The sequence below is a fragment of the Esox lucius genome, chromosome 13, assembly GCF_011004845.1.
Source record: "Esox lucius isolate fEsoLuc1 chromosome 13, fEsoLuc1.pri, whole genome shotgun sequence".
NCBI classification, from domain to species: domain Eukaryota; kingdom Metazoa; phylum Chordata; class Actinopteri; order Esociformes; family Esocidae; genus Esox; species Esox lucius.
In genome coordinates, this window is record NC_047581.1 from 24,159,629 (window position 1) to 24,183,349 (window position 23,721).

Below are 23,721 nucleotides of genomic sequence, written 5' to 3' on the forward strand. Positions count from 1 at the left end.
GGATGGTGCTCCTCATTATGGTGCCTTACTAGCCAGGGGGGGACATAGTGACTGAGCGGTGTGGGGTCCCGTGGGCACTAGCTCTGCCTCCCTCAGCAACTTTAGAACAGTTCACAGACTGAGGAACATGCACAGGAAGAACACAGCCAGCCGCCCAGGGACCCAGCCGACGCAACCACTGAGCCCATTTTACTTTTAACAGTTTCCAAAAGAATTAAACAGACACCAAACTTTTCTCTTTACATAAGACAAGGAAATTAGCATATGGTTACAGTATTAGAAACACAGGAGACAAAGCGCAGTGAAGAAGGGTATTGTGTGCCAGGTTTTAAACAGCACTTAAGCTGATTTATAGAAGAAGGGACTTACGATAATTAACTGGAAGAGAGTTTATGCTTGGAGAATGTTTATTTCTCAGTTTGTTTGTTTTTTACTTTTAAGGGAATTAGCTATGGGAGTGTTTAAGGAGTTAGACAGTAGGGAATGTTCTTTTCTGATTGATCTGTCCTGCTTGGATTAACAAATGACTCTATTTAGGACTTTGAATAACGCAGTGTTTTAAGGTGATTCTTAAAATCTGATTTCTATCAGATCAAATTATGTTTGTGACTCAAAGTAATAATAATGAAGGGCATTCATAGAATTTACATTCTTACCATAAGAAATGCTTGGATAAAACAAGTCAAATCCTAGCTTCCTTTAATGAATATGCTACTCAAATCATGTAGTGCTCTGCTGTTCTTTCCTGGCTCAGCCAGAACAGAATGGTATAAATTTTATCTCAGCGTAAATTATTTTCTGCTTGGCCGAAACAATGAATGTTTGGGACCATTTCTCCAAATGAAATTTATCTATTTCTCTGCTTTTGTCCTCCAATGTTTACTCCTGAAATTGCAGTTTAATAAAATGTGCCATGTCAGCATTTGAAGAGAATGGTGTCTGTCATATAGCTAATGTCGTAAAAATGCCTGAAATGATTATGATTTGTGCCGTTTTCAGTGGTTAAAATCTAACTGTAATTATGGTGTGTTACTGTCTCACCTTGTTCAACCGTCTTTATTCTGTCCTAGTAATAATGACATACGCATTGCAATGTAATTACTATGGCCTATTTCTTGCTAAACAAGGATCAAGAATTTCTTATGCAGTGATTTATATCAATTTGACTGATGGATTATTCCATACTAATTACAATGAGGTAAGCATCAACAATAGTGCCATACAGTAGCTTGTGTTCTACCTCTTGGTTGTTTACCTGATCAAATAACTGCAGTATGTGTTATGTAAACCAAGTCTTGTTTTAGCTGTGGACTCCAGTGTAGATTTCTATGAACCGGGTAATGGGCAAAAAGGGCATACATACTAAGATAAGTACTTCATTTTCTTAAACCACCAAACCTCAGCCTATTTTAACCGTAGCTCAGCTAAACCATATCCTAGCTGCTTGTAATGGAAGTTGAAGTGGAGTAAAAATCAAGTAGAGCATGGCCGCTTCTCAAGCGGCACCCTATTACTATTTAGTGCTCTACATCTGAGCAGAATGCTGGTCAAAATAGGGCATTACTTAGGTAGTGGGGAGGGGGCATTTGAGGCACACAGTCACTACAGCATGGCTCATGGGGGTTGACCTCTGATCTTTGTTATAATGAGTCTGTACGTCTCTTCTAATTCCCTTCTGCCCTGCTTCTTGTGTAGCAAGAACTCTAGCCGGTTCTTGTACTGTTCGGGTACTGTTTTAGTATTGTCAAACTGGGTTCCCTTCCACATTGGTAGAACATCCTTGCTGTACACGAACGATCAAAATAAGCAGAATCAAACAAAACAACGTTTTTGCCTTTCAAGTGTGTGCCGCTTTTGCTTGATTTATTGTACATCTGGGGAAGCTGGAGCTCCTCAAGGTTTAACTCTTGTTAATACATCAGCCCAAATCTCACTGTTGTTGATGGGAAGATTGACCTGATTTGTGAATCAGCCTTTTGTAATCCCTCCACCATTCATGACGCAAAGCCCAAGAACTACAGTACTTTTACATAGCAGGCTCATCATTCAAACCTACACAGATTTATGTAGCTATAGTTAAACAGGTTGTATGTGTCTGTACATGATTTGATTGACTGCTCCGTTAATATGTTCATATGATGCCTGTCACATAATGGATTCTGCTGAAATCAATCTGTATTACGTGTTGGAAAGCAACTAAAAACACTGCCACAATTGTGTTCTCACCAGCAACAGCACCTGTTAGATGTAGAAAGCCATGTTAGTTACGAGGTAAACAACAGTTTATACCGTACACCTTACCAAACCGCTGTGCGTGCCCATTTTGCCTTGCGGCGCAGCAAGGGTTTTTCATTGCTAGTGTGAATCGAAAATTTTATTTATATATTATGTTAATGGTATTTCAATGAAATTAAATTCACAACAGTTGATGTAGTCTAAATAGGCTCCAGTTCACTACCACGTGAATGATGAAGTCCTCTCTGCATCTCTGTGTGTGAGTGCCTGTGTCTACTGTATGTCAGGCCTTGGATCTCATTCAAGTGTAGTTTAACCCTGCTAGTTTACACTTTCATTATATTTCATTTACAGCACGGCAATATGGCAAGGCTGGTTTCTTATCAAATGTGTAATGAAAAAGACCCTGTAATCTAGGGGATATGTTAAAGCTCCTTAAAAAAAAATAATAATAATTGCAAATCTGGATATTTTACATTTTAAATTAAGTTTGTGGAACAACACTGTCTGTTGGAATTATTTACTTGACCTGATATTGTATTTCCATATTGATCCATCACTCTAAACACATTCGGTATGAGCGATTTTACACTACAATCGTTTTATTTAGTTAATTTTTTTATAGTAGCCAATTTAATTTCGTTAACCAGTGGCGTCGTTAGGCCTGGGCGATTGGGGCTACAGCCCTGGATCTTTTATGAATTGCCCCAGACCTTAAATTGACCCAAAATATTGCGATCCAAAAATGTCAACTGGATTTTATATTCACCCTAGCAAAGAGTTAATCTCACTGTAAGGCAAAACACATGCACACGCAAGACTTCGGCCAGACCACTGACCAGGAAGGGGTGTAAACTCACTGACAATGTTGCTTACCTGGTAACTAACATGGCGCTCTCTGTTGAACAAGTGCTGATAAAGGTAGAGTTGTTTCAGTACCAACGGGAGATGTTTTTACTTGCTTCCCAACAACATTTATTTTCCAATTTTATTGACACATGGAGCAGATCCTGACTTCATATGTCACCACTCATTCCACTCATTCCACTCAAATACTGAATGAGACACCATCTTTAGATCTCAGTAGTCGTGGGGAATATCTCTCAGGAAAGTTTAACATGTAGGAGATAGCGTGGGACAATTAAGATTTTCACCTGTTTACACTATTATATTTGTTTTATCTTGGTATCTCCAATGCAAAATCTGGCCAGAAGTCTTGTTCGTTTAGATCAAAACTATCATGGTTTAATGACTCTCTTAGATGAATGAGAATGAAACTTGATGCCAGATATGTGTCTGAGATACATTTATGATAGTGTAAATGGGTAAAAATGTCAGTTGTTGTAAGTCATCTTCTGAGGTAATGTGGAATACTTTTTAGATAAATACTCCCTGTGGCTACAGAGGTCTGAAGATAATGTCTCGCTCAGTGTGCATTGGAGTGGAATGAGCGGTGATCTATGAATTCAGGTTTGTAGGTCCCCCCCAAAAAAATTTCAATAGGAAGTAATTACAAACATCTCACACTCGCACTGAAACACAACTATCATCAGCAGGGCTGGTTCTAGACATAAGCAACATAAAGAGTCGTTTAGGCTCCCCAACCTCTAGGCGATCCGGTAGGGAGCCCCTGACCACTGGCGGAGAGGGGGCCCCAAATCACATTTTGCTTTGGGCCCCCAAAAGGCAAGAGCTGGCACTGATCACCAGCAACAGCACTAGGTAAACAACATTGTCAGTAATTTTACATGCCTTCTAGATCAGTGGTCTGACCAAAGCACAACCCACACATAAGTTTCTTGTAGCAAGTGTTTACCAAAAATATGATTTACATATTACGTTAATCAAATTGTTTTCCAAACAACTGGCTTAATCTAAATAGGCTCTAAATCCTCAATAGGTTTGTCTGTGCTTGATTTGGGCTAGCTTTCTTGTTGTCTTTGTCAACACCTCTAATGTATTCTTTAATGTTTTATAAGGCCGTTTGTGCTAACTGGAAAGGCCCCATACATTGATTCTAACAGAAATGACTGGTGTCACTAAAACCAATTCCACTTCTCACAGGTGTTGGACCACAGCTAAAGGAATCACATCGGAGGTGTTCATTGGTATGACCATTGCTAGGTCAGAATGTTGCAGATTTTTCTCAGTGTTACTTAGTGAAGGTGGCACAGGAGTTGACGGCGCTGCATCGCAGCACTGAGTCTAAATTGGTACATAGTGCTCATGCCAACCTGTTACCATAGCTTTTTGGGTGGTACATCAACATGGCATTAATATTCCCGGCTGACAGGAGCTTTTTATCTAAAATATTAATAAAAATGTTCGCTTAGATATTTCTGTACCTGTTATTGCCTAACTATTTATTTTCTCGGGGTCTGTCAGAAAAAATAAAACTCCACTACAATACTTGCCCCACTGTCAATACATACGGTACTTACCTACTTCAAGCAACAATTTCTTGAGTCTATCTGAAAAATTGCCCATAATGGGGGACATATCATTATTATGCATAGTTGAAGTAGCATACAAGCCATCAGCTCTACCTTCAGTACGAATGTATTTTTATTAAATCTCTTGAGAATTTGGGATTATAAACTGGAGCTTCTTTACTGTACTTCCTAATCCTCCCAGCCCCCATCTAATCTGCCAATCATAATCCCATGTCTTGTATCCTGTTTACTCTTGCAGATCTGTTTTCCCCTCCATTAGCTAAGAGCTAATAATATACAACAGTTGTCATAAAAAATATTAATAACATAATATGTATATAAAATGTTCTATTCTTACTAGCACTGTCTAACAGTATGGCGAAACACATGAAATATCGGCCAGACCCCTAAACTGGAGTGCATAAACTCACTGACAATGTTGTTTTCCTGTTAACTAACATTGCTCGAATAATTGCTTTTGTTGATGATAATTGTTTCGTGCTAGTCTATGTCTTTAGTTGCTTCTCAACAGCAAAATTATATTTTTTCACCTTCTGTTTTTGGAGCTGGAATGACCTACAGAACTGCACATCCTATGTTAAGTTCATTCTACTCATTGAGCTAGACTTTTCTGTCTGTTGAAAAGTCATGCTAGCTCCTGATGTGCGACAATTGACATTTTCACACATTTACACTATAAAAAATGTAGGGCTATCTGCTATGCAAATCTGTCAAAAGGTGTTTGCATCTAAATAAAACAATCGTGGTGTAAATTGCCCATTGGCTACACTATAAAATGCTCTCGTCACTAGACAAATATACTTAGATTTACTTAACAACGTCCACTTCCAACAAGAAATATTAAATTCATGGTCAATATGTTTTATTCATGTACAATATCAAATGTATGTTATATGACTATGTCCTGGAGTGTTATACAAAGTACAATGGCAGTATTCATAAAAAATACTATTGTTCATAAACCTGACTTTTGGGACTAGCAGGTAACCCAAACTGGTCTGTACAATCCACAGGGGGGTACGGGCGGGGACCTGTTTTTGTGCCTATTGTCATCCCTGATCCTCAGTGATACGTAGCCTACTGCAGAAGTATGGTAGACGATGCAGCGTAAGCACCACACCACCGGTATTCCACTGGAATATCTGCTCGCCAGCGCCACGACCAAACCGATGTTCTTTTCTCTCTACGGACTTTTTCTGTAGAAACTTAGGCTATAGCCTACATATGGAGAGTTGTGCAGTTCTGCGTCAAAGAGAAGCCAAAAACGCGGAGGAGAAATTGATTTGTTTGGATGTGGATTTTATTTTGCGTATTCTTTCCTTTGTCTCATATTACCGAACCTGACTGTTGAGGGAGTGAACGGAGCAGAACGTGCGAGTTCCGCAATAAACTGACAGCATCATATCATATGTCTTGATTTTTAGATGCTTTTGTAAGAAATCTAAAGGAAAAAAAACGCCAAAGAGTAAGGTACAAGTAGCATTTTTTGGGATGTGGAATAATTTGTAACTAACCAAAACGTGTCAACAACAAAACCCGAGATAACGGAAAAGCGAAGGCTACCGTAGCTTATCTATCGTTAGTTTACGCTACTGCGGAGGGAACTGTCAGAGTACGGTATTGTATTATCACCACAGCTACTGAACAGAGGAAGATAGAGCTCTGGAAAAAACTAAGGTAAGTTTGCTGCAGTTATTACAACATTGTTAAAATAATTTCTGGTTTATCCTGTATGTTGGTAGATGTGTTTACTGTCTGACTTAAATAAATCCATTATTAGATGAGGAAAGCAAGGAAGAAAATGAGAAAAACAACAGATACAGAGCTCCAACTGTTGCCCAAGCTTTAAAAGTGGGCTACAGATTTTTTTCTTTTTACCGGGTTTTACAAATACTGGACACGGTTTTTAACTGAATGTAGGCTATTGTTATCTTTGCTGCAATTTCGTATATGTTTAACCCACTGTAAACATACATTGCGTTTGGGAAACACATTAATTTGAGTTTTTTCTGTACGTAAATCACATTTAAACCAGATTCAGACCGTGTCCATTCGACGCAATTAAAATAATCTGTTTTTCTTGTTTTCTGGATTCGTATCTTTCAAGCTGCTATAAGCGTGCCACGTTTGTTTGTAATGTCTGTTGCAATTGGTCCCATTCGATCCAAAAGATTATGTTGCTTACTAGTCATATTCGTGCTTTGGAACTGCAATGTTACAGCAATTTGTAAAATAGATAGCGGAACAGCCCCACCAATTAGATTAGTTCGAAAGAACATCACGTGTCTGATATGTTGTCATAAAGGGCTATTTTGGAAATGACTTTATTTGAACCATCATTTACCGTTATTACAATTATCCGGTTCACGGTGACTTAACGCATTAGCTCGTCCTGTTGTTTCGCCTGGCTTTCTTTTTAACAGTAATGAAGTAAGTGTTAGCTTCAGATAGCTGATTACAGTAATTAGCCTACAGCGTGACCAAACCGGTGTTAGCAGAACGGTTGAACTGCTCTGCGGAGCGATTGACTTACTGGACAATAGGGATTTGCATGGGTAGCCTTGTGTAGTGGGGGACTTCCTAACGAAGACTGGTCAATAAAAAATGTCATCAGTACATTTAAGAATTGCACTGTAGAAGGCAAATGTGACAAACCCAAAAATTAAATCCAAAAACCTAGTGAACCACAGTAAATGGTAAGGAATATAAGCATAGAGTGGACAACTGTAAGTATGCCAGCGTGTTGGTTGCATACGCCACCCCCATAGCAAATTACAATCCCACTGTTATGTTACAATGCCTACGGTGTCAGTGGGTGTACTGGCATTTCCAGAGAGTGGGGATATTTATTCACCACCATTCCCCAGGTTCTGTGGGTCTGTCCATTTGGAAAGCAGGGAAAATGGTGCTGGAAGCATGCACACTCTGCGCCCTCCATCCCTCTCCCACCCCAGATGTTAAAGCGTCCATTGAGGGTCTGATTTGGCTCCTGCTGGGTTGATCTCTTCATTGTTGCCACACAATGGGCCCCACATCCTGCTGCCTGCCCATTTGGTCCCTAGAACCCCCGCTCTTCCTCAGCCCCACTCAGGCAGCCTGGGGGTTGGCCTATAAAGAGCTTTTAATACTGTGGTACCGTCATGCTTTAGATTAAGCTAGCATATGTTTATGTGAAGATAAAGCCGGAACTAGTTTAGACCTGGGGTGATTGTATCTGGGGCACACTGTACACTCTCAGAAAAAAAAAAGGTTCTTCAGCTGACCTCATAGGAGAACCCTTTGATTAACCTTTTTTTTGTTCCAGGTAAAAATCCTGTTAGTTCCGGGTAGAACCTTCTTGTGATTCAATGAATCAAATGGCCAAAGGGTTTTTTCCTATGGGGACAATGGAATATCCCCTTTTGGAATCCATTTCCTAGGAGTGTAGTCTTCATGGAGCGCCAACAGCTGTTTTGTGACTGGCTGCGACAGTGCGTTCAGTCATCCCGGTGCCACTTGCGACGCGTCAACGCAACAGACCCCGGAGGGAATTACCATGTGTGGCAAACAGCCAGTCAAACACATGAATGCATGTGAATTAAACGGTTATGTCTGTATTCTCTTCCCTTCATGGCCACATAAATCATAAATGCACATGTATATGCACAAGTGATTTCAACCTGTGTTGTTGGTCTACGAGGCACTAGTTTGTTTGACCACGGTTTACTGCACAGCTCATTGAGTAGCTGTTAGATTTAACCCCTGTTCTGCTGAGGCAATTTGGGGATACGACTAGAAGAGAACCCCTCTCTTAACGCACTTCCACTTTTGATTCCTCTTTTATCCATCTGTCTTTCAGGTCTGCTTTCCCCTAATTTTGTCAGTATCTGTCTGTCCTTCTTCCACCCACTTTCTCTCTATCCTCCCATCCTCTCTCTATCCTCCCATCCTCTCTCTATCCTCCCATCCTCTCTCTATCCTCCCATCCTCTCTCTATCCTCCCATCCTCTCTCTATCCTCCCATCCTCTCTCTATCCTCCCATCCTCTCTCTATCCTCCCATCCTCTCTCTATCCTCCCATCCTTTCTCCATCCTCCCATCCGCTCTTTTTGATTACGTGTGTATTAATCAGTGTGACAGTCTTCTGTCAGCTCTATAGCAGGGCTAGAAGTGGGCTGTGGAGGAGTAGAGTGCCAGTGGCTGAGGCTCTGATGGTGTGATGCATTCAGGCCGGTTGAGAGGTCTGTGGAACAGCTGCGGATGGGTTATCTAGCTGTGTGTGTGTGTGTGTGTGTTCATTCCGCTTGGGGGGAAACAGTAGGGGTTTGGGCTGGGACTGGACTCAGCATGATTAGAGAAGTGAGGTAGAGGGGGGGCGTAGTGTTTAAAGAGCTTCGTTGGGAGAGTGAGGGTGGGTCTAGTTGGGGTTGATATAAGCCTGTGTTTTGATGGTGCTCCCAGAGGTCTCTGTGTGGACGCGTTCCGGAGGGGGCCTGTGTGCACAGCTGTGGACCAGAGAGAGAAACACTCATCAACGACGCAGGACTGTGAAGTGTGGAAACCTGGATTCCCTCTGCAGCACCCACACACACACTAACACGCGCGCACACACTGAAAAATGCAAAACATGCACACTCTTGCATACACTCACACACCACCCTGATGGAAAATAGACCCTATGGTAGGCCTCGGATCTGGTTCAGATGGGAGCAGCCCGTTGGACAGATCAAACCTGGGTCTCTGGCACCAGTTCTTGCTCCACAGTAACATTGTAGCTCCACTAATGATGAAAAGCTTCAGCCTGTCTTCTGAGTCAAATACCCAGAGGACACAAAATTCTAGTTTGAGGATTTAGGAGAAAGCTCTCCTTCTTTCTCCACTGTTCAGAGCCAGTTCAGGGTATTGCATTATGTATGTGAGAAAGAGCGGAGGTGGAGAGACATGCCCTGCCTGTTTGTTACCAGCTGACCACTACTGACCATCTGCTGTTTCGCTGTCATCCCTTAAGGCTCCCATACTGATTTTCCTAACTTGCGGCGTTGATTGTGTGTGGGGGTGTATCTGTGTCACCACTGCCTGGAATAATGGTGTTTGTTCAGTGTTCATTGTGTGTTTCTCCTTCTCATAACTGTGTTTTTTAACAGCCTGAAATGGGGTCATCTTTTTTCCTTCTATTTCTCCCATCTCAGCAGCGTTTGGCTGGTACGCTTCCCTGAAGCAGGTGGAAGCTGGATTGTATTAAAGAAAGCCTTGCCAAACAGCTCCAGCTGTATCAGGCTTACACGCTGTATAGGTTTCTCACAGATATACCCTCGTCCCCTCATGAAGTGAACTACTTTTGACCAATTCCAATAGCTTATAGGGTGCCATTTGGAATACAGACGGTTATTTACTGTGTGTTACAGCCGTTTCTGTTCTCCCTGAACAAATGTTTTCAGCTGAAAGTTCCTTTCTACAGTCCATTCTGTTTACTGAGCATCAATGTAATTGTTATCCTTTGTGCTTTAGTTTTATGGAAAAAGGCTGTTTGAATCCTTTATGTCTATAGTGTGTTTGAAGTTTATTTGTGTGTGTATGTATGTGTATGTGTGTGTGTGTGTGTGGTGCATACTGCATTATGTAGTGTTTGTGTGTGTAATTGCGTGCATGCTTGTGTGTAATATCCATGGTGGTCCTGGTATAGCTGTGTGTGTGTGAATTATGTGCATATAAAAAATTCCTGGTGTTGCCTAGTTTTTTACTGTCTGTGGGCCTCTGTTAGCAGTGTGTTGTCCATCCATGTCTTTCCTGACAGGGGCCTGTGTTAGCAGTGTGTTGTCCATCCATGTCTTTCCTGAACAGGGGCCTGTGTTAGCAGTGTGTGGTCCATCCATGTCTTTCCTGACCGGGGGCCTGTGTTAGCAGTGTGTGGTCCATCCATGTCTTTCCTGACTGGGGGCCTGTGTTAGCAGTGTGTGGTCCATCCATGTCTTTCCTGACTGGGGGCCTGTGTTAGCAGTGTGTGGTCCATCCATGTCTTTCCTGACTGGGGGCCTGTGTTAGCAGTGTGTTGTCCATCCATGTCTTTCCTGACCGGGGGCCTGTGTTAGCAGTGTGTTGTCCATCCATGTCTTTCCTGACCGGGGGCCTGTGTTAGCAGTGTGTTGTCCATCCATGTCTTTCCTGACTGGGGGCCTGTGTTAGCAGTGTGTTGTCCATCCATGTCTTTCCTGACCGGGGGCCTGTGTTAGCAGTGTGTTGTCCATCCATGTCTTTCCTGACCGGGGGCCTGTGTTAGCAGTGTGTTGTCCATCCATGTCTTTCCTGACCGGGGGCCTGTGTTAGCAGTGTGTTGTCCATCCATGTCTTTCCTGACCGGGGGCCTGTGTTAGCAGTGTGTTGTCCATCCATGTCTTTCCTGACCGGGGGCCTGTGTTAGCAGTGTGTTGTCCATCCATGTCTTTCCTGACCGGGGGCCTGTGTTAGCAGTGTGTTGTCGATCCATGCAGATGAAGAGCAGGAGACAGGCCCATTTCCACAGCATCACAGTGTGTTTTTATTAGAGCCTTTTTTGGCATTGTTCTGTTCCGATACAGCTCGCCTTGCCTTCCCGTGTGACTGCGCCACCGAGCCGTTAGCGGCAGGAAGTGCTGGGAGTGCACGTCTGTAACACACACACACACACACACATACACGCACACACACAAACTCTGGCTGGAGAAAAATAACAATAAAAAGAAGCCCTGCAGCGGGTTAGAGCAGGGGCTTAGCCAGCTGTGGTGTGTTGACGGCCTTTCTCCGGGTGCGGGTGGGGCAGGGGTATGAGCAGAGGGGGTGGAGGGTGGCTGGAGGTACATGGAGGTCAGAGTTGATGCCCTTTTCTCCAGAGAGGGTAAATCAGGAGGAGGATAGATAGAGGTCTCATCATTGTGTCCTGGCCTTTAGAGGTCCTGACCGTCTCTGGCAAAGTCATAGCTGAACTTCAGCTAAATACCGGACTTGTTTTAGCCAGAAATGTAGTCCCTATAATATCTGCGATGTGGAGAATTCAAAAACAGAACCATGGAGTCCGGACATTGGAAAAAGGAATTTGGCATTTATTTAATTTACTAAAACATTTCCCAGATTATTATTAGATATTTCTGGTAAGACCAATGATTTAATATTTTCCTGTCTAAAGAGGCACCGTAGCACATTTCTTTACCACTTAGTGCAGCCATTATTGATGATGCCAATTATAACAATTTTCCCAGTAGATGGAAGGCTTTCCTTAAAACACTCAATTTAATGTTAACTACAAAGTAGCTTATGCCTACTTTACAGAATGACATCATATTTCATGAGGCTACAAACACACTGTTATTCTGACCAGACTCTTGATATTACACACTTGAATTTAAGAGTAAGTAAATTTTTTATAGGACTGCCACATTTTTTATCTCAGGGTGTGGCGAGTTGATGACTGGGGTTAGCCTAGCCTAGCGCCTCCTGTTGGCAACTCAGTGCCAATCCAATCTATTGTCTATGCTTCCTTTACCAGCTGCGTAAACCCCAGAGCCAGAGCCAGACCTAGGTCCAATAATGGAGCTGTTGTTAGGGGTGTTGTGGCAGCCTGTGTTATTGGCTAGGGGGCCTGACAGGAGTGTGTGTGTGTGTGAGAGAGAGAGAGGGGTGTCTGGGTTTACCCCCTTGTCATCCCAGCTTGCAGCAGCCTGACCTGTGACCCTGAGCTGGCTGCACTCTGCAGACCCCCTGCTGATGTGTTCCAGCCTGCTGCGCCCTGTCTGGTTCTCTAAGATGGAGGGAGGGCAAAAGGGAGGATGGAGCAAGGGAGGGAGGGAGGGAAGGTAGTGTGAGGGAATATGAAAAGAGTGATAGGGTTTTGAAGATTGGGTGAACGAGAAAAGGGAGGTTGTAAACATTTGTTGAGAAGGGAGAGCAGTAGGGTTACGAGTGGTGAAAGAGATGGAGGGGAGGGAGGGAGAGAGGGAGGGGGAGAAGCGGGATGGACTCAGAGACCCCAGTGAGGCCAAGGCAGCAACACCAGGAGGTAGGGAGCGAGAGGGAAGACAATGAGTCGAGGAGGTGTGCCGGGGACCTGCGGAGGGTGAGAGGAGGTCAGACGGAAGGTAATGGAGTGAAGGAGGCAGGAGAACAGCCCTGCACACCTAGACATTGGTTCTGAGAGAAGAAGATAAAGCTGGACCAACAGTCAACAATTACACCATCAATCTTCCACCCTGAGCTTTCTTCTCTGCCCGTGTCCGCTTTTCTTTTTGTGTGTTTTGTAATAGACCCTTTCCACGTGTTGCCTTTTTCCTCTCGCTCCCCCTTCTCCTTACCTCGCTTGTTTCTGTCTTTCTCGCTAACACACACACACACACACACTGACTCGTGGCATATGGAACAGTTTATCTAGGAGCTTATTTTTTGCGCCTATTAAGCAAAGTCTCTTTTTCCAGAGAAAAGGGAAGAGAAAGCAAACTGTGATTTTATTATGAAATGTAACCAGCACTGAGCCCGGGCTGTAGTGGAAGGAGACCTAGCCATTGGTAGCTGAGAGGAGTGAGGGAGTTCTTTTGTGCACACCCCCTCCTGCTAAGCTCCTAAACCTGCTGCTTCTACACATCAGAAAATCAATAAAGAGTCTGTTTAAATGCGGCCTGAGAAATAATAGATTGAGACACATGGGAGAGAGGCAGAGATGTAGATGGAGAACTCCCATGGGTTACCTATTCACCTCGGCTTTACTACCTCTTTCTCTCCTCCTCTGCCTCCCCTTCCACTCCCTTCAATCCGCCCCTCTGTCCCCCCCCCCCCCCCTCCCCCCCGCTCTGTCTCCCCCTGGCTGAGAAGGAGTTATAGGAGTCGATCTGTATAGTAAATGAATTCAGTTGGTTCCTTCTTAAAATTCACAGTGTTCAGGCCTCTCCTGGGTTGATGCTCAGCTACTGATGTACCATGATTTGTGTGCCAGGATTAAATTCCCTACATTTGTCTTTTGCTCCCTCTGGGAGAGGGTCCCCTTTTTATTTAATTGATTTTTGAATTAAATGTGTGCTCTTTGTGTGTCTGTGTGTGGCACTCATTAATTTATGTGTCTGTGTGTGTGTGTGTGTGGCAGTCGCCAACCTAGTAGGGTGCCAAGGGTGCGGTGTGTGTGTGTGTGTCTGTGTGTGTCGTGACTGCAGAGGGAAGCCAACAGTGCCTTATTGACAGGTTTATGAGTCTGTTTGTGTCTTTTTCTTAGAAGACGAATTAAGATGCAGAGTCACTGATTGACTGAGTCATGGCCAGGGAGAGAGAGTGCTGATGGACATTTTCTCTTTTAATTGTCTCTCTCTCTTTAATTGCCTCTCTTCTATGCCTCAATGTCGTACACACGCACACACCAGACACACAGTGGGACCATGGTGGGATTCAATGTATCGGCCCGGCCCAGCAGCAACAGATGCATTCATTGGAACTGGTGTTGATTTATTGGCAAGCAGAAGAATGAGGTGTTAGTGTCCTCCCTCTCCACCCATTCTGTCAATGGACCTCACAGGTGGACCACGCTTAGCCTAGCCCGGGACGCTACCTTTAAACTGGAACCGTCTCTTTGGCTCTCTGTCGCCCTCTCCCCACCACGGCCACTACAGGTGTATATATTTATATCATTATATCTGATTATCATTCTAAAGTCGGATGGGTCCCTGCGTTTATGACCCAGGCAAGCTCATGATCCAGGCGTGCTTCGTACCTCATCTGTTGTCTGCCAGTTGATGAGATTTCTTTGTGTTGCTGTCAGTGTCATTTTTCCCTGTTTTCTTCTACAAAGCTACAAAGCCATCCTACAGTTTTTGTTTTTCCATTGCGGCAATAACAAAATGTCCTCTGTGTTTTTCACTTAAAGGGCCAGCTAATGTTTTTTTCTTCTAGTTTGATGCCTACCACAAACTCCTCCTTGTCTTCTGTCTCCTAGTGTCCAAGGCCTTTTGAAAGAGAATCATTCTCTGATCATTACTGAGGGCCTGTCATGGCGTCTATTGATCTCTTTGCAACTTAAACTACATTTAATAGCTGGCGTTAGACTTTAACAACATTTCACACAGTGTATTATCAAGGCATTGATTCTTTAAGCCCTCCCCCCTGTAAATGGATATGAAAGACAGGGAAAGAGAGAGAAGTGAGAGAAGAATAATAATAAGAGGAGTAGAAGGCTGGGTTGAAGGCCATTAGAAGTAGTTACAGATTAGGGTTGCACAATATTGGAAATAACTGACATTGCGATGTATTTTATTCTGCGATATACAGTATCTCACAAAAGTGAGTACATCCCTCACATTTTTGCAAATATTTGAGTAAAACACTGAAGAAATGACATTTTGCTACAATGTAAAGTAGTGAGTGTACAGCTTGTATAACAGTGTACATTTGCTGTCCCCTCAAGATAACTCAACACACAGCCATTAATGTCTAAACCGCTGGCAACAAAAGTGAGTACACCACTAAGTGAAAATGTCCAAATTGCGCCCAATTAGTTATTTTCCCTCCCCGGTGTCATGTGACTCGTTAGTGTTACAAGGTCTCAGGTGTGAATGGGGAGCAGGTGTGTTAAATTTGGTGTCATCGCTCTCACACTCCCTCATACTGGTCACTGGAAGTTCAACATGGCACCTCATGGCAAAGAACTCTCTGAGGATCTGAAAAAAGAATTGTTGCTCTACATTAAGATGGACTAGGCTATAAGAAGATTGCCAAGACCCTGAAGCTGAGCTGCAGCATGGGGTCCAAGACCATACAGCGTTTTAACAGGACAAGTATTTGATACACTGACATTTTTATCATAGGTACACTTCAACAGTGAGAGACGGAATCTAAAACAAAAATCCTTAAATAATTAATTTGCATTTTATTGCATGACATAAGTATTTGATCACCTACCAATCAGTAAGAATTCCGGCTCTCTCAGACCTGTTAGTTTTTTCTTTAAGAAGCCCTCCTGTTCTCCACTCATTACCTGTATTAACTGCACCTGTTTGAACTCGTTACCTGTATAAAAGACACCTTTCCACACACTCAATCAAACAGACTCCAACCTCTCCACAATGGCCAAGACCAGAGAGCTGTGTAAGGACATCAGGGATAAAATTGTAGACCTGCACAAGGCTGGGATGGGCTACAGGACAATAGGCAAGCAACTTGGTGAGAATGCAACAATAGTTGGCGCAATTATTAGAAAATGGAAGAAGTTCTAGATGACGGTCAATCTCCCTCGGTCTGGGGCTCCATGCAAGATCTCACCTCATGGGGCATCAATGATCTTGAGGAAGGTGAGGGATCAGCCCAGAATTACATGGCAGGACCTGGTCAATGACCTGAAGAGAGCTGGGACCACATTCTCAAAGAAAACCATTAGTAACACACTATGCCGTCATGGATTAAAATCCTGCAGCGCACGCAAGGTCCCCCTGCTGAAGCCAGCGCATGTCCAGGCCCGTCTGAAGTTTGCCAATGACCATCTGGATGATCCAGAGGAGGAATGGGAGAAGGTCATGTGGTCTGATGAGACAAAAATAGATCTTTTTGTTCTAAACTCCACTCGCTGTGTTTGGAGGAAGAAGAAGGATGAGTACAACCCCAAGAACACCATTCCAACCGTGAAACATGTAGGTGGAAACCTCATTCTTTAGGGATGCTTTTCTGCAAAGGGGACAGGACGACTACACCGTATTGAGGGGGGGATGGATGGGGCCATGTATCGCGAGATCTTGGCCAACAACCTCCTTCCCTCAGTAAGAGCATTGAAGATGAGTCGTGTCTGGGTCTTCCAGCATGACAACGACCCGAAACACACAACCAGGGCAACTAAGGAGTGGCTCCGTAAGAAGCATTTCAAGGTCCTGGCCTAGCCAGTCTCCAGACCTGAAACCAATAGAAAATCTTTGGAGGCAGCTGAAAGTCTGTATTGCCCAGCGACAGCCCTGAAACCTGAAGGATCTGGAGAAGGTCTGTATGGAGGAGTGGGCCAAAATCCCTGCTGCAGTGTGTGCAAACCTGGTCAAGAACTACAGGAAACGTATGATCTCTGTAATTGCAAACAAAGGTTTCTGTATCTATCAAATACTTATGTCATGCAATAGAATGCAAATGAATTACTTAAATATCATACAATGTGATTTCCTGGATTTTTGTTTTAGATTCCGTCTCTCACAGTTGAAGAGTACCTATGTTAAAAATTACAGACTTCTACATGCTTTGTATGTGGGAAAACCTGCAAAATCGGCAGTGTATCAAATACTTGTTCTCCCCACTGTATTAGTTTATTTCTACATAAAGAATATTTAATTAGATTGTTTTGTATGTTTAGAATGCTGTCCTTTGCATGTATGATTAGGCTGTCAGCATTGGGATGTAGCTCTCTCTTTTTTGTTAAAAATGCAATCATGGCTACACCTGATAGGGATCATTTTCCTTGCTAGTTTACCTGGTAATTATGACAAGAACCGTTTGTTTACCTGGTAGATATGACAAGAACACATTCTAATGTACAGCAACACTCCTTTAGAGAACATAAAATAAAATCTTGGGTTGATTTATCAATTATAATCTGACAGTTTAGTGTCTACCTTGTGCTTTGCCATTTTAGATTACTTTGTTTCTGATTCTTCATACAAGCCTCTCATTCAGAATAGGGGGTTATTACTGACATGTTTTAGACTTGTAAAGGTGTGGTTTAAATGAGGTACATTTACAACTACTAGGCGTAATAACAGTAGTATTCCTCATTCATTTAGAACATGGATTAGATGCAGCTTCAACAAAATTAGATTTTAGTTTTTTGCTTGACAGCTGCGAGGGTGATGAGCTTTTGCGAGGGTGATGAGCAGTTTGCAAACTGCTGACAGTTTCTAAATCTAAAGAATAATAAGACCAACACTTATAATAAGGCCACTGAGATTACCTTATGGTCTGGCTGTCTCTGATATATCTGTTTCCGTATGTAGGGGGACAAGGCAACTCCATCTTATTTGTTATATTTTCTGCTATGATGCCAATAAACCGAGCGCATCTCGTTGGATTGCGAGGATGCTGTTTTATTATGGAGAATGATCACTGATTTAAAATGTCTATTTGTCATATTATATGCAGTCTTGTGTTGTGTTTCGCTAGGATCTTGTCATCCTTACCCACTCAGTTTGCTCTCTCGTTGTGCCCCTTTTGCTGCATTTAGAATATGTTCATTGTGTGTGCAAGTAGCTGCCTACCTGTTTCACATGCCAACAGAATTGTCACAGTTACTCCCTCACCTGGAAGAGGGGTGAGTGTGAGGGGGGGAGTTGCTCATGCACGCAGCCAGACATTCAACTAGAAAAACAGAGACAAGTAGAGAGCCGGACTTGGAGGTTAAACCCACCAGGACTAGCAGGTTTAACCACCAGGATTAGGAGATTAGATCATCAGGACTAGGAGATTAGATCATCAGGACTAGGAGATTAGATCATCAGGACTAGGAGATTAGATCACCAGGACTAGGAGATTAGATTATTAGGAATAGGAGGATTCACCACCAGGATTAGGAGATTAGATAATCGGGACTAGGAGTTGAAGATTAGATCATCAGGAATAGGAGATTAGATCATCAGGAATAGGAGGTTTAACCACCAAGGTCTAGGAGATTAGATCATCAGGAATAGGTTTCACCACCAGGACTAGGAGATTACATCATCAGGAATAGGAGGTTTTACCACCAGGACTAGGAGATTTAGAGCCCCAGGTATAATTAAAAGCCTTGTGGTATGCAATGCTACTGATGTTCTCTTGTCCCTGGTTAATTAATGTAATTAATCTAAACTAATTGATTGTTGAAAATCATTGATTGGTCGAGGGACCTCTCTGTTGCTGCCCCCAGTCAGAATCTGTCCTAATTAGAGGGGATGAAACACAGGCCCTGGTTGTACACTGGACCAGACATTTTCCTAACCTAAATGACACCATTCTCTGTAGTGCACTTCGCTCAACAGAGTCCCTGTTAGAAGTAGTGAACGAATAAAAGGAATGGGCTGCTATTCAGGCCTCATACATTGTTATACATGGGGGCTTCATATTGAACTGAAGCCTGTGAGTGAGGGAGAAACAGACAGAAAAACAGACAGACAGTGACTGAGACGTAGAGAGACAGAGGCCTGGTGGACCTGGTCATGCTGTGTTATGGCTGTTGGTCAGACTCTTAACTCTTCATCATCAGACAGGAGACATGACCTAGCCATGCGTGGTGGAGAGCAACATTCTCTGTGCTCTTTACCACTGTCATACGCACACACACACACACACACTGCTGCCTGTTTGCTGCCACCCAGCAGCGAACCTAGAAGGGAACTATCCTTCTCCTCTCCTGTCAGAAGGAACAAATCTGTCCGTGTCTGTGGCCCACGCCTTGTCGGTCCTCTCTTCCACCAGCGCTCGGCCCCGCTCCGCTACCTTCTGACAGATCACCTCACACAGCTTGTGCCTGGGCTGGCCGCTCGCTCTGCGGCACTCTCTCTGCCTGTGTGTGTGTGTGTGCACGTTTGCCCACAGCCCTGTGCTCACACTGGCTTCCCATTGGGCCGGGGGAAGAAGAAGGCCGTCTCTGAAGGATTTCCAGGAGCTTCCAGAGTACGGAGGGTGTTGTTGTTAGTGATATTAATAAAGATGACCTCATCTAGGGGCCTTCGGAGTGTGTGAAGCCCTGCCTCTCCATCTCCTCACTCTGCTCCCTGGCTCATTCCTTGTCAGACTCTCTCCTTTGTTCCCTTTCCCTCTCTCTGGCTCTTCATTTTTTTTCATGTGCCCTCTTCTCAGCCGTTCTCCTTGGCACACACTCTCAGCTTCTGTCATTTTCTCCCTTTTAAGCCGTGGATGTGTACTCAAGGAGGTGTGTGTGTGTGCGTGCGTACATGTGGATGAACGATGTCTCTCAGTGTGTTGTCTTCATGGGTCTGATAATGTGTTTATTACAGCCGATCTGATGGACAGAGAGACATGGAGCTGTGTGACTAGTGTTATCTCATTAGCCTGCTGTGTTACTGCGGCCTGCTATCCTCTAGGCTCCACACTGCTGGGTCCTCGCTGGAGCCCCGGCCCAGGAGGACACTGTCTGAGAGGCAGCTAACACAACACGCAACCCTGGAGTCAGACGACCCCGCTGAGATCTGTTCACACACACACACATGGAACCAGAGTCTCACAAAACGATTCGTCTGTCTGGAGTGTGCAGTGAAGCTGAAGGATGTGGATAGGTTCACACTGGCTTGTTTGCTTTCTGAATATTTTGTGTTTGTGGCCTCATGCTAGAGATAAGAGAGAGGGACTTAAATAAAACAAGATCAGGGACTCCTGAAACAGTGTCTATCTGTGTCTTGGTGCCCGTGTCTTGGTGTCCTCCCCGTGTCTTGGTGCCCATGTCTTGGTGTCCGTGTCTTGGTGTCCGTGTCTTGTTGCCTGCCCGTGTCTTGGTGTCCGCCCATGTCTTGGTGCCCGTGTCTTGGTGCCCGTGTCTTGGTGCCCGTGTCTTGGTGCCCGTGTCTTGGTGTCCGTGTCTTGGTGTCCGTGTCTTGGTGTCCGTGTCTTGGTGCCCGTGTCTTGGTGCCCGTGTCTTGGTGCCCGTGTCTTGGTGCCTGAGTCTTGGTGCCTGACTGTGTGAGGCAGGAAGGAACCTGAGCAACCTTAAATGAGTCCGGAACTGTACACACTAGACACTAACCTCACCATGGATACATCCTTGTCCGAAGTGCACTATTTAGGGAATAGGGTGCCAGGCCTATAGAGAAGCTTTACTCTGTCTTCAGTGCTCAGGCTGTACAGGGACCTGTTTTGTTGTTCGGAGCCTTTCAGCGTGCAGCATTATAACCTCTCATTTTTATTACACCGTTGTCCTTTCAGCGTGCAGCATTATAACCTCTCATTTGTACTACACCGTTGTCCTTTCAGCGTGCAGCAGTATAACCTCTCATTTGTATACACCGTTGTCCTTTCAGCGTGCAGCATTATAACCTCTCATTTGTATTACACCGTTGTCCTTTCAGCGTGCAGCATTATAACCTCTCATTTGTATTACACCGTTGTCCTTTCAGCGTGCAGCATTATAACCTCTCATTTGTATTACACCGTTGTCCTTTCAGCGTGCAGCATTATAACCTCTCATTTGTACTACACCGTTGTCCTTTCAGCATGCAGCAGTATAACCTCTCATTTGTATACACCGTTGTCCTTTCAGCGTGCAGCATTATAACCTCTCATTTGTATTACACCGTTGTCCTTTCAGCGTGCAGCATTATAACCTCTCATTTGTATTACACCGTTGTCCTTTCAGCGTGCAGCATTATAACCTCTCATTTGTACTACACCGTTGTCCTTTCAGCGTGCAGCAGTATAACCTCTCATTTGTATACACCGTTGTCCTTTCAGCGTGCAGCATTATAACCTCTCATTTGTATTACACCGTTGTCCTTTCAGCGTGCAGCATTATAACCTCTCATTTGTATTACACCGTTGTCCTTTCAGCATGCAGCATTATAACCTCTCATTTGTATTACACCGTTGTCCTTTCAGCGTGCAGCATTATAACCTCTCATTTGTATTACACCGTTGTCCTTTCAGCGTGCAGCATTATAACCTCTCATTTGTATGACACCGTTGTCCTTTCAGCGTGCAGCATTATAACCTCTCATTTGTATTACACCGTTGTCCTTTCAGCGTGCAGCATTATAACCTCTCATTTGTATTACACCGTTGTCCTTTCAGCATGCAGCATTATAACCTCTCATTTGTATTACACCGTTGTCTTCCTCTCTTCCTCCCCCCCTTCATCACTCCCTCCCTCCAGACGACACACAGAATGGGAAGCTACCGTGGATTATTTAGTCATTATAATTTGTCTTTGTCCATTATGATTTCACTGTGTGTGCCAACGTACTGTAATGGAAATAGAAAACCGGGGACACAAATGGAGAGTGGAAGAAGGCCTGAGAGAGATGGAAGGAAGAAAGAAAGAGGCTTATAGAGATGGAAAGAAGGAGAGAGAATGCAAGGCTTATAGATATGGCAAGGAGAGAAATACGAAGCAATTCAGAGGGAGACAGAGAGGTGTACGTCCAGAGGCGACTGGGTCCATGGCATTATTAACCAAGCCCTGGGAAGGGAGCTGGTTATCGGTGGGTGTCTCTCCACCAGGATTTGTTTGGCTTTACTTTTTTTATGCAGGAAATATTCTGAAATAACTCCAGTAACCTTGGGCTTTGTTGTGAAAAGAGTAACGTTGAAGCCAAGGCATTAACATGAGATCCTCTCACTTATGTAAACACTCTCACGCAAATCTCTCTGGTACATACACTCTCACACACACCTACACACTTGAGTGCATGTACTTGTACACATAGATATGGCACAAAAAGGCAGATTAACATTCACACATGCAGATTAGCACATACAGACAAGGCTCTAGATTTATGATGTTTAATTGCTACACATTTATGCTGTCGTCCTGTTCTTCAATTCATCACACACACTCTGTCACTCTCTTTCGCTCTCTCACAGACCACCTCACTACGGAAAATGTGTGTGCGTGTGTGTGTTCCAGACTAGCCCATTTGCTGCTTTCTGAGCTTGTGCCAACCGTGACACCAGGTGCTGGTTATTTCATGCCCATGTCTTCTAACGCACGTTGGCAGCATTAGAAGAAAAATAAGCAGTGCCGCAAGCGAGCCGAGCAACGACGAACATCTCGCTTCACCAGCCAAGCCAACATCAATTCATGAAATAATGTAACTAAGCCGGCACCGTGCAGGCCACTTCCCAAATGAATAGATGCTAGCTGGAAATAAAGGACCCACTTGTCTATAATCACTAAGGCTCTGTCCCTTCATCTGAGCCAGAGGGACAACGGACTCATGTTCCCCTAATGGTAGCACATCCTGTGGCTCTGGTCAAAAGTCTATGTAGAATATATATATGATGGACAGATTGCAGTCTGGGACTTAGCTACAGAGTGCTTATATTAGCACCTTAACCATGTCTTTGTGAATAACAGAGGCACTTGGGAGCTAGAGGTGAGAGGTCTTAATACAGTTCTTTAGCACATAGGAGATCCACATCTTTGTCCTCCTGGATCGTTTAGCCGCTACGTCCCTTCTTTTTAAAGTCTTGGGATTTTGACCTTGTCCAGATGGGCCCGATATGGACCTCTCTGTGGTCAGAGACCCTTTTAGGAGGAGATGAAGAAAAGGCTAAAGGACTGGCTGGAAGACATCTTGGATGGTTTATTGCCATGTCTCTTTCAATAAAGTCCCTCACAACACCTCACGGCTGTCATTATTGGTACATTACACACTCATACTGAGAGACACACACACACACACACACATTCTAAGAAGCACACACACAAAAGCTGAGACACACATATACTGAGATAAACACACACTCTGACATGTATTTATTTGACCTCACAAATCACATTTACAATTCAAAAAGGAACAAAAGCAACATCAGAGTACTCGTTATCGTCCTCTTAGACATTATCATCCTTCTACGCGTTATCATCCACCTCGAATGTTAGAGGACGACGGCCACGGGTGAGACTTCCCACCTCAGTGGGTCTCATCACCAAGTCATGTCTAGAAATGTACCTGCCATGTAGAAACGCCAACCACTCCGAACATTTAAGACACACAAACACACAGGCTTCCGGAGTGATCCGACATCTTCAGACCAGGTACCTCCTCCAGTGACAGAAACGTGCCTCAGAGCAGTATGCTGTTGTCTACGTTTATTCGCGGATGTGACAGATGTCGTCATTGTCCATACTCACTCGGCCTGTCAGTAGATCCACACGGCGGGCGACTGACGATGCACATTGGGGCATTCATCACAGTTCTGTGGGCAATGTCCCATTAAACGAAATACTTTAACAGCATTGTGTGTGTGTGTTACTCATAGATACTTCATGCGAACCTGGCTCAGTTTCATGTTTCTGCTCAGTGCTCAGTCAGCCTGTCAAATAAGCTGGCCAGCAGCTGCAGGGCATGGTTTTGTGTGCAGGTGTTTTATGAATTCT

The 23,721-nt window shown here is 43.9% G+C and overlaps 1 protein-coding gene across 1 annotated transcript in view; it reads left to right on the top strand.

Moving 5' to 3' along the window:
• The first annotated feature begins 5,755 nt into the window (after window positions 1–5,755).
• The window catches only part of sema4c (sema domain, immunoglobulin domain (Ig), transmembrane domain (TM) and short cytoplasmic domain, (semaphorin) 4C), a 52,618-nt gene continuing 34,652 nt past the window's right edge, over window positions 5,756–23,721 (top strand). The window contains exon 1 of the mRNA XM_020052353.3: window positions 5,756–6,365. The gene's annotated coding sequence lies outside the window, so the exon portion shown is untranslated. The remainder of the gene's footprint in view (window positions 6,366–23,721) is intronic.